Source organism: Humulus lupulus, chromosome 3 (assembly GCF_963169125.1).
Source record: "Humulus lupulus chromosome 3, drHumLupu1.1, whole genome shotgun sequence".
NCBI lineage: Eukaryota > Viridiplantae > Streptophyta > Magnoliopsida > Rosales > Cannabaceae > Humulus > Humulus lupulus.
Genome location: NC_084795.1, coordinates 137,083,746 through 137,095,144, shown reverse-complemented (window position 1 = coordinate 137,095,144; position 11,399 = coordinate 137,083,746). Strand labels below are relative to the sequence as shown.

General features: G+C 37.5%; 1 long non-coding RNA gene across 1 annotated transcript; it reads left to right on the top strand.

Annotated features, from left to right (window-relative positions):
• The first annotated feature begins 503 nt into the window (after positions 1-503).
• LOC133821368 (uncharacterized) lies at positions 504-1,664 on the top strand. The gene is made up of 2 exons (XR_009887517.1): positions 504-916; positions 1,435-1,664. It is a non-coding gene; the product is annotated as an uncharacterized LOC133821368 (long non-coding RNA).
• The last annotated feature ends 9,735 nt before the right edge of the window (positions 1,665-11,399 follow it).

The window sequence follows — 11,399 nt, the reverse complement described above, 5'->3', positions numbered from 1 at the left end:
CTCATCCAAAGGCTATGGTGACGGCCACGGTGCGAAGGAGATTTGCGCAACAATGGGTGGCGCGATGGGCTACTTCTACGGTGAGCCTTTTCTTGAGTGATGGGGGTCAGGTCACGATGAAGACGATGGATCGATGGTTGTTCTTGGCGTCTTTGGTGAGCCACTCATCTCTATATACTTCAATGTCTTCTTATTTTTGAGCTTTTTTTGTTCACGGTGTTGGGCTGGGCTGGGTCTGGGTCGACGGTGTAGGGAGGGGCTTGGCAGGGATGATGGCTGGGCTAGGCTACGGGCTGGCTAGTGGTCAACGGCGTAGGGAGGGGTTCGGGTTGGGCTGGGCTGGGTCTGGGTTGACGATGCAGGGAGGGGCTCGAGCAGGGAGGGGCTAGGCAGGGATAGTGGCTGGGCTCGGGGTTGGCTGGTGGGGTTCTTAACTTCACAGCGGCGACACTGTAGCTCACGGCGGCAGCAGGTATTTATTTTATTTTTTTTATGTTAAAATATATTTGATTTAATTGTGTTGGATATGTTCAGATCTGATTTTGAGCTTAGACTAATAATGAATATCATCTTTAGTGTATTTTGCTTATGCTTTAATGGCTTTATACTTGTGTTTCACTACTGGTTTTTGGTGTATTTTGTGACTTGATTTTGTTGTATTTTGTGACTGGATTTTGGTGTGTTTATAGTCTATTTTGCTGCTTATTTAATGGCTACTACTTGTATTTTGCTACTAGTTTTTGGTATATTTCTTGACTGGATTTTGGTGCATTTTGCAACCGGTTTGAATGGATTAATATGATTGATTTATGGTCTATTTTGCTGATGCTTTTGGTGTAGTTTGCTATTGTGCAATGGAGACTAACTGAGGTCTGTCAAAGATTGGAGCATGATCTTGTGATCCAGAGTTTTAATGGTATATTTTGCTATTTTTTTAATGGTATATTTTCTATATTGTGCTACTGGTTTTTTTGGTGTATTTTGTGACAGATTTTTGGTGTATTTTGTTAACTAAGTTGAATGGATTAATATGGTAGATTTATGGTCTATTTTGTTGCTGATTTTGGTGTAGTTTGCTACTGTTTTGAAATGCCTCTATGTACTGGATGAATAACATTTTATGAAATAGTACTATCTAACAAGAAATTGTTTGCTGCTTGACTATATGAATACCTATACTGATAGTTTAATTCTCGCATCTATTATATACATATTTATGATTGTTGTGTGTGTCTACTTATTTATAAGTTTGAATTATTATATAGATCTCCAAATTAATTGGATATACATTATCCGTAGATCTAGAGATGTACACTGATCAATTATGTGTGGAACTCTCTTGTTTTTTTATTTCTAGTGGTTAACATTTTAAGAACTTTTTATTTCCAGTGGAGAAACTTTTTATTAATTAAAGAACTTTTTTATAATGTGCAGGTCTATATTGAGATGCATTTCTTTGGTACAATACTAGATAACATTGGCAGTTGAAGTTTTTAGAATAAAAAATATATTTCACTAACATTGTATACATTTCTTGTTTAATATTTGGTGATGATAGAATTTGATTGTAGTATAAACTATAATGTAATATGATTTTGTAAGCTGAGTAGACTAAATATTGAACTTATATTTTTGAGTAATTAATAAAAAAATATTTTGTTGTATTTTCTTTTGAAATTTTAGAAATCTAATATATATAATACATTTTGGACACTCAAATGATATATTTTTTCTAAATCAAAATGAAAATTCTAGCTGTTTTTTTTATAAAAAAAATACTTTTAAGGGCATGCAAAGCAAGTCCTAAAAAATTACTTAAAGGCACTCAACCAGATTTTTTAGGACTCGCAACACGAGTCCTAAAAACTTAATCAAAGGCACTCAACTAGATTTTTTAGGACTTGCAAAACAGTCTTTTAGGACTCGCAACTTCAGTTTTTAAGGCTCTCAAATAGAGGACTAGCACCCTGCGAGTCCTAAAAACTTTTTTAGGACTCGCAATGCTAGTCCTAAAAAACCTTTTTTGTAGTAGTGAACCCTGCTGGCCTTTGGTGTTCTACTTTGACTTGCTGGCAGGTCAAACATCTGGCAGCAAACTCAGCAATATCCCTTTTCATTCCATGCCACCAATATAGCACTTTAAGGTCTTGGTACATCTTTGTGGACCCTGAGTGTAAGGAATAGGGCGTTGTATGCGCCTCTTTCATAATACTTTCCTTAATCTCAACATTATCAGGCACACAAATCCTATCCTTGTATCACAACAATCCACTGTTGGACATTGTGAAGTCACTGCTACCACTTTCTTGTACCAAAGCCTCTTGCTTCATTAGGGCTTCATCCACTTTCTACCCTTCTCGAATTTTTTCCAGTAGCGAGGATTGTAATGTGAGGTTTGCTAGGCTTCCTGTCACAAGTTTGATATCGACATTTATAATCTCCTTCTGAAGAGGCATCTCTATTGTATGTAGTGCTGAGACATTCCCATGTCCCCGCCTACTCAATGTATCTGCAACCACATTGGCCTTGCTTGGATGGTATAGAATCTCACAATCTTAGTCCTTCACTAATTCCAACCACCTTCCCTGCCTCATATTCAGTTCCTTTTGCGTGAAGAAGTACTTCAGACTTTGTCGTCAATGTATATTTCACACTTGTCCCCATATAGGTGATGTCTCCATATCTTTAGTGCGAACACCACTGCTGCCAACTCAAGATCATGAGTGGGATATTGTTGTTCATAGTCTTTGAGTTGTATAGAAGCATAAGCTACTAACTTCCCATCTTGCATTAACACACACCCTAAGTCGTTCTTTGATGCATCACAATACACCACATATTTCCCACCCTCTGTGGGAACACAAAGAATTGGCTCAGAAATCAACTTATCCTTCATGTTCTGAAAGCTTTCTTCACATTTCTCAGTCCATGCAAACTTCTGATGTTTGCAAGTTAAGTTGGTTAACGGTGTGGCAATCTTTGAGAAACCCTCGACGAACTTCCTGTAATAACCCGCCAATCCTAAGAAGCTTCGAACTTCTGAGGCATTCTTCTGCTGGGGCCAGTATAACGCCCTGGCTACCCCAGAGCAGTTACGGTGAACGGTGGACCGGAAATTTGACTCACTACCTGAGTCCTATGGTAAAAAACGTGCTCTAAGTGTAATTAACAGGTTAAGGCATAAAACCAATAAAAAGGAAATGGAGATTTTTATTACTAACTGCTCTGCAGAGCTAAACAAAACGTTTACAAGCTGTTCTCAGTACAAAAAGGTCACTACTGTCGTAAAGTTACAATCCCGCCGACCTAAGCGGCAAAAATAGGGTAAACCCCCTAGTTCCTCTGAGAACACCTTGACCGTGGTGGTCAAGCGGCTGCATATGTACACACCACCACATCAGCTCTCCACTCAAGGCTAGGTGAGCTTTTCTTTTCCTTTACCTGCACCACATAGCACCCATGAGCCAAGGCCCAGCAAGAAAACATAACACTTAATGTAAACATTATCAAATGATTATCATTATAATCACACTGAGCATAAAGCTTTCAAACAAATGAGTGAACACCACATGAGGTCCTGATAAACCACACTGAGTGACTGACAAGCGAGTCACTAAATCAAATGGAAAAGTGGCTGATGGGTAAGCCACTAGCCTTCAACGGGTTCTGGTAAACCGCACTGAGTGACTGCCATGCATGTCACTAATTCAAATGGGAGAGTGGCTGCTGAGTAATCCACTAGCCTCCAAGCGCTTATTTCATTCATCGACCCTCGGGGTCGGTCTGACATTAATGCTCTTTGAGCCATTCAATGCTGATAATTGATTTGATCAAATCTTGTTGGCTTGCGTGACACACACTAAGGCCATCCTGACTAATAAGTCAGCTCAACATAATCAGTGCCCAGTACCACCGCCGAACCTGACTAATAAGTCACAGCTTCACAGTTGATACTAGCACCCTTGCCAAACCTGACTAATAAGTCAGTACCATGCACAAATGAGCAATACATGCTAAACATTCTATATTCAGTCCATGTCCATATTCTCACAATCATCACGCTTCACGAATATCGACGCATGTCACATTTGGGGTGCAGTTTTCTTACCTCTGGTCCGAGCTAGAACAGATAAAAGAATGACCCTGAGAACGATCGACCTTTTGGTCCTTTAGCGGTTACCTGGTCATAACCAAATTATGGGATTCCATCAATAAAATGAATAATAAAAGGTTCCCAAACCAAAACCTAACCTCCGGGACCTCAAACACTACTCAACTGGGTAGTAGGTTCAATCCCGAGGCCTTAGGCTTGCATCCCCGAGCCAAAAAGCTCTCTTTGGCCAAAAATGCCTTAAGGGCCGCGGCCCTCCTTGGCCATGCCGCGGCCCGCCCCTCAAACAGAGGCGCCTAAACCCAGCAGCTCCCAAGGGCCGCGGCACACCCTGGCCATGCCGCGGCGCAATGCCCATTTCAGCCAAAACCCCTGTTTTTCTTCCCTTGCGTTTTCCCTTGAAACCAACCCTTCAAACCCAATTTAAACACCACCCAAACCTCTCTCAAACACCCATTTAAACCTCCAAACATCACCCACAACTATCCCTCACCATAACCCAAGTAAAACATCCCAAGAACTCCCCTTGATTCCAACTTTCCATACCAAAATCTAAAGCTGAAAACTATGAACGAAAACAGAGCATACATGGAAACTAATGGCTTAAATCTTACCTCAAGTTCAGGTTATGGTGCTCTTCCACTGTGGAACACTCTCCCAAAGTATCAAGGCTTAGCTCCCAAGCTCAAACCTTCAACAAGTTCACAAAACTCACAAGGAAGAAGAAGCAAGAAGAAGGTACGGGAAGAACAAGAAGGGAACTCTGTTTTGGGTTCTGTTTTACAGCCATCTATACATCATATATATCCAAAACACAAAAGACCATTATACCCCTAGGTATAATAAAGCTTCTAAACCAACTTAAGGGCAATTTTGACATTTTCCACCTACACCGTTAATCATAACTAACGCTTCCCTTTTCCCGCTAATCTCAATATTCTCAAACTCCAATATTTCACATCCCGTTACCCTTTAATGCCCGGTAACACTCTAATCATTAAAACACCCCGAGACTCACCCCGAGCCCCGAGCTTAAGCCTGTTATGACCAAACCGATATTAAACATTCCTTGATCGTCTCATGCCAAATGGCTCGAACAAACCCACATCATAATGTGTTCTCAAATTATATCACCAACATGCGAATAAATAATCAATTTACCCTCAACGGGCCAAATTACCATCACACCCCTGTAATAACAAATATGGACTCACATGCATGCATTTCACATCATATCATAATATAATCAACATATACATGCATTTTATCAATTAATAACATAATTAAGCAAGTACGGCCCTCCCGCCCTACTGTTCACACCGTTAAACACATCGGAGAATTCGGGGCATTACAGCCAGTCTCTAATGGCCTCGATTATTGATGGATCTACTGCTATCCCATTCTTGGACACTATATGCCCTAGGAAAGTTACATGCTTCAGCAAAAACTCACACTTAGAGAACTTAGCGTATAGCTGATGTTCTCATGGTCTTTTCAGGATCAACCTCAAATGCTCCTCATGCTCCTCCTTGGTCTTCGAGTAAATAAGGATATCATCTATGAACACTACCAAAAAATTGTCCAAATAGTCCTTAAATACCCTTTTCATCATGTCCATAAATGTTGCTAGGTTGTTAGTGAGTCCAAAAGACATCACTAGGAAATCATAGTGCCCGTAGCGAGCTCTAAAAGCCATTTTCGGAATGTCTCCCTCTTTCACTTTCAACTGATGGTACCCGAATCGCAGATCAATCTTTGAGAATACTGCTGCCCCTTGCAGTTGATCAAAAAGGTCATCTATCCTAGGCAAAGGATATTTGTTCATAATGGTGACCTTATTGAGTTCTCAGAAATTGATGCACATTCTCATGCTCCCATCCTTCTTTTTCATAAATAGGGATGGCGCTCCCCATGGCGAATGGCTAGGTCTTATGAACCCCTTGTCAAACAACTCATGTAGTTGGTTCTTAATTTCCTTCAACTCTGTAGGTGCCATTCGATAGGGCGCTTTAGAGATCGGTGTTGTTTATGGTGCAAGCTCGATCACAAACTCGATTTCTCTGTCCGAGGGTAATCCTGGTAATTCCTCGAGAAACATCTCCAGGAACTCACAAACAATATGCACATTTTCTAGTTAAAACTCTGACTCCTTGGATTTATCCACCACACTAGCTAGAAACGTTGAACAACCATGTTGCATCATATGTCGTGCTTTTAGTGCCGATATTATGGGTGTTAAAAAACCCACTACTTCTCCTCTAAAGGAAAATACCTCTCCTTCTTTTGGTCTAAACTCCATAGTCTTTTTTCGACAGTCTATTGTCACCCCATGTTTGGATAACCAATCCATGCTAAGTATGGCATCATAATATGGTATACTCAATTCTATAAGGTCTGTTGGGCACTCCCTACCCTCTATTGTTATAGGTCTTGACGGCAACTACCTAGTTTACAACATCATGTCTCCTAACGGTAACATTGTACTAAAGCTATGCTCAAACAGTTTGCAATGCATACTCAACTTATCAATAACATTCATGCAAACATAAGAGTAAGTCGCTCTAGAATCAATTCTGACTCTACACATCATACCAGATATAGGGAGCTGACTTGTGACTACGGTGTTGCTGTTGGATGCTTCATTCTAAGTTAAGGCAAAAACCCATACTGGCACCAGATTGTTGTTACTATTCTGTCCTGCCTTCCATTGTGGGCAATTCTTTCTCAGATGTCCTACCTGACAGCACTTAAAACATTTATTGGTGTCGGCCTGGCATTCTCCAGATTGTCTTTTCGAGCATTTAGGACAGATGGGATGCTCTACTCTGTTGCCTTGGTGATTCCCACGGTTCCAGTCATTATAGTGATTGTTGCGGTTTCATGGTGGTTTTGAGTGTTGTGACTATGGTTATTCGTGGCCAGGGGTCTTGGTCTCTTATCAGTGCCACTGTTCTGCCCTTCATTAGCTTTCCTTTTGTTACCCTCATTGAAGCCCTTGTTTTGGTAGTTCTCTCTTCTGGTAGCATTATCCTTCCATATCCGATCTTCCAAATATTCTACTTCAAGTGCCCTATCAAGTACTATTGCATAACTGACCACTTCAGTATTGGTCATCATAACATCCCTAGCGATCATCTACTTGAGGCCCTTTACAAAACTTTGGTCTCGCAGAGTTTCAGTTGGCACAACTTCAGAAGCAAATTTTGCCAACCTATTGAACTTCATCCGTCTTGAGTAAATAGACTGCACATGAGACTCTCTGGCGATCATTTGACTCCATATGATCGAAGATGGCCTCGACTGATCTTAACCAATCCTCTACCACTATGGGATCAGCCTTCCCTTCAAAGGTTTGTGGGGCTTGTTTTCTGAAACGTTCATACACTTGTTCGAACCCATAAGTTACAGGCAGTGGTGCAAGTGGTGGTGTTGGCGGCTGAGGCTGCGCCATTGGAACTTGAGGCACTTGGGACATTTGGGGCACTTGCCTGGCATGTGCCAATTCCTCATCTCTCAATATTAGTTGTTCTCTTAACCTTGCTACCTCTGCGTCCAGGTCCACAAATGGTGTTGCTGGAGCTGCAGGTTGGACTGATGGCATTTCTATGTCAGGGCTTGTCGTGGCCTTAGACCTTGTGGAGACACCATTTCCTTGACCTCTTCCTCCTTCCTTGCCTCCTCTTCCTCTAGTCGACATTATGAGATTCTAAGGCATCAAAAGAAAATCATAAGGAGGGAAAATCGCATAATGGTTTGATAGATATTTGCAAAAATCATACATTCAAACCACATCATTTAGAGTTTGCAAGAGGAAAAGAAAATATCAAACCATAGCATTCAAAGTGTTCAAATTATTCCAAAAATCAAACAACCCATAAAGTGTTTAATAACCAAAAACATAAATTCTTAGGGTCCTTTAAAAAAAATCTCATCTTATTCATTAACGTTTCATGGAACAATCTACGCAACAGACTCTAGTCCTCAACTGTGGACTCGTCCCCTGAGCTGTAATCAAAGACGTCCTATGGGATGTGAAAGTAGTCGGGAACGCTCGTCATTATCCTCATCCTAGAGGTCACACGTGGTATGGCTTGAGTTACCTCCTCAATTGCCAAGGGTCCTTCCGCATTGTGTACTATCTCCAAACGCTCCTCTATCTCTCCGTCATCCGTCTTCACCAATACCAGCTCCTCACGACTAAAATCGTAGTTGTATGTAAGATCGTAGATTACATATTCCATGATACTAAAGTCCAGGTCGTCTTGAATGACGTCGTGCCATGCTTTGTCCAACTAGAGAAGGGCCTCAAAGTACGTTGACAATGCTTACCTCAACACCCAATATTGCTCTTTGGGCCACATCAAAGCTTCTCTTTTGTTTATGATCCCTTGAATATGATCACAAACCACTGTTGTCATTTTTAACACTGCAATCTTCCAATCGTAGGGATCCTCCTCAAGTTGCACCTTGGGTATTGCGCGTATTTCCTTGAGTGGTTGTTTCTTAGTAGTTTTCAAAACGGGAGGCATCTTACTATACTGCAGTTACGAAACTATAAAGTTAAATAAAATAGAAACAAGTAATAGCACATAAAACAAATACTTCTGACGCGGTGAGGTGAGATTTTCCCGTCTTTAGAGTGTATGGGGAGGGTCCTTGGAAACATGGACGACCGTCTTTGATACCATTTGTAAAACGCCCTAATCTAGTACTTGTAAAACTTTTACATGCTCATAAACTTATAAAAGAAAGCCATTTATTATAGAGGAAATTACATTTTGTATGGGATTTTTAATAGAGTGCAAAAATATGGTTTTTTTTCACAAAAAGTTAATCTATGGCTTTTTTTTAAGAATTTTCACTTTTATGGGTTTATTTTCCCATATTTTTGTATAAAAATTAGTTTATGCCATAGTTTTACTCTTAATCATGTTACATTAATTTTGAAGGGTATGTTTGTAATTTGATTATTATATTTTTAGCTTATTTGTTTTTTTATATTGTTTTTATATTACTAATTTTATATTAAATTTTTCTTTGGTTGTTTTGCAATTTTTTTTTTGTAATATGAATTGTTTATAAAATTATTTTTTATTTATTATAAACATTTTTTCCTTTTTTTTTAGATTGTGCATTTTTTTAAATCTGGGTAAAGTAATCAGTTACTTGATTGATCTTTGACAATTATGTAAAAAAAAATCCCAGAGCTAGGTTAAATAACATGTACCAGGAGGGGTAACCAATTATCCTGAGAAGAGTAACTTTCTGTCATAAGACGGGTAACCAGTTACCATAAGAGGGGTGACGGGTTACTCATATTAAATATGAAAATAAACATCAAATTTGAAGGAAAAAGAAGAAGAATACTTTCATTAAAAAAATAAGAAGAAGTAACTATGATTTTAGTAACATAGGTAACCAGTTACCATAAAGAACCCAGAAATATATACACAAAGAATGTGAATGTAACTAGTTACCCATTCACGTTTTCATATTTTTATTAGTTTTCTTTCCAAATTTTGGTATTCCTATAAGTGTTACAGTAAAAAGAAAATGCTAAAAAAATTGATTTGAATTTTTTACATATAGTGGAAAAAACTATAAAAAAATTACAATAATAAAAGATAATAAATAAAAAAATAGTAAAATAATTATGTAATGTTAAAATATATGTGTGAAAAAAATGAAAAAAAGAAAAGAAAATGGAATGAGAAAAGAATAAGTACCAAAATGAAGAAAAAAACAAAAGAAATGATAAAGGAAAAAAACTAATGAATAAATATAAATAAAAAGAAGAAGAAGAAAAAAAACAATGGAAAAATGAAAAGAAAAAAAAATATGAATGAAAAAATTGGTAGAAAAAAAAAAGAAAAAATGGAAGAAGAAAAAAAGAAAGAAAAAAAAAGCTCATATGTGTGAAAAAAGAAAAAAAAAAGAAGGAGAAAATAATAAATACAAAAATGAAGAAAAAATAAAATGAAAAAAAAGGAAAGAAAACTGAAAAAATATGAACAAAAAAAAACAATACAAATGAAAGAAAAAAATAGATAAATGAGTAAAAATGAAAAGAAGAAGAAGAAGAATGTAAAATTGGAAAGAAAAAAATGATGAAGGAAAAAATTGGTAGAAAAAAAAGGAAAAAATAAGTAATGAAAAAAAGAATGAAAAAATAACTGAAAAAATAATCAAAAAATGAAGGAAAAAATAGAAAATAAAATTACTTTCAAAATCAAAGAAAACATAACTATGATAAAAAAAAATAAAGCATTTTCATATTTTAGTTAACTACTAATTGTGTTTCTCATACTTTAACTTTTTCTTTAATAAATTTTCTCATACAAATTAAAAAAGGTACAACTCTTTGCACATTGACAATATAAAAGTCATATTTTTGAAAAATTTCCTTTATTATATGAAAAATGTCATTGGGGCCTTGCTAAAACATGCAAGTTTGGCCCAAAAGTTTAAAAAGAAAATAAAAGTTTTCATGCAACGTTTTAAAAATAATTAAAGTTCAAGTCCCACTGATAAGTTCTGAAAAGTTAAAAAAATAAACATAACATTATTATTTAGAAATTGGCGTTAAACTGATCGTTTTCTCGTCCATAGGATGCCCCCATGTCATACACACCCTGACGTTGGAACTCCCCACATCACCACACGTGCCACAGAGAAATCTTATTTGCTACCTGGAATGAAAAGTAAGGGGTGAGCTAAAAGCCCAGTAAAGAAATACAAATATCACACAAAACACATGTTCATATTCATGCATCGCTACACATCCTAAATATTGTTATCCTAACCATCATCATCATAATATAATCATTATAAGCATTATCATCATAAGCGTCATCATTGTTTACATAATCGTCATTAACATTATCATCATAACTTTGTGAACATGGCCCACAAACTTGTCCATGTCACAACAGGATCTCTAGTCATTGAATAACCTCGACGCGTCCGCCCTATGAGTTACGTCTTTACATCCTTAGTAACTCGGGTTACGTCTTCATATCCTTAACAACCCCTTTGTTGTATCGCGTTCATCACGCTAACAACCATTACATATCATACATCATCCAAACACATACATCCCAGTCATATCAACACAAATGAAGTTTCATGATTTATCAAATTCATCATATCATCTCAAAATAATATTGCATACTTCTATCACATGGTACATCATCATACATAACTTTTAACCTTAACAAACCTATCTTACCGTTCATAACATAAATAAATAGAGTTCTATCTAACTTCCTTATCTCAGGTCCAAGCAAAG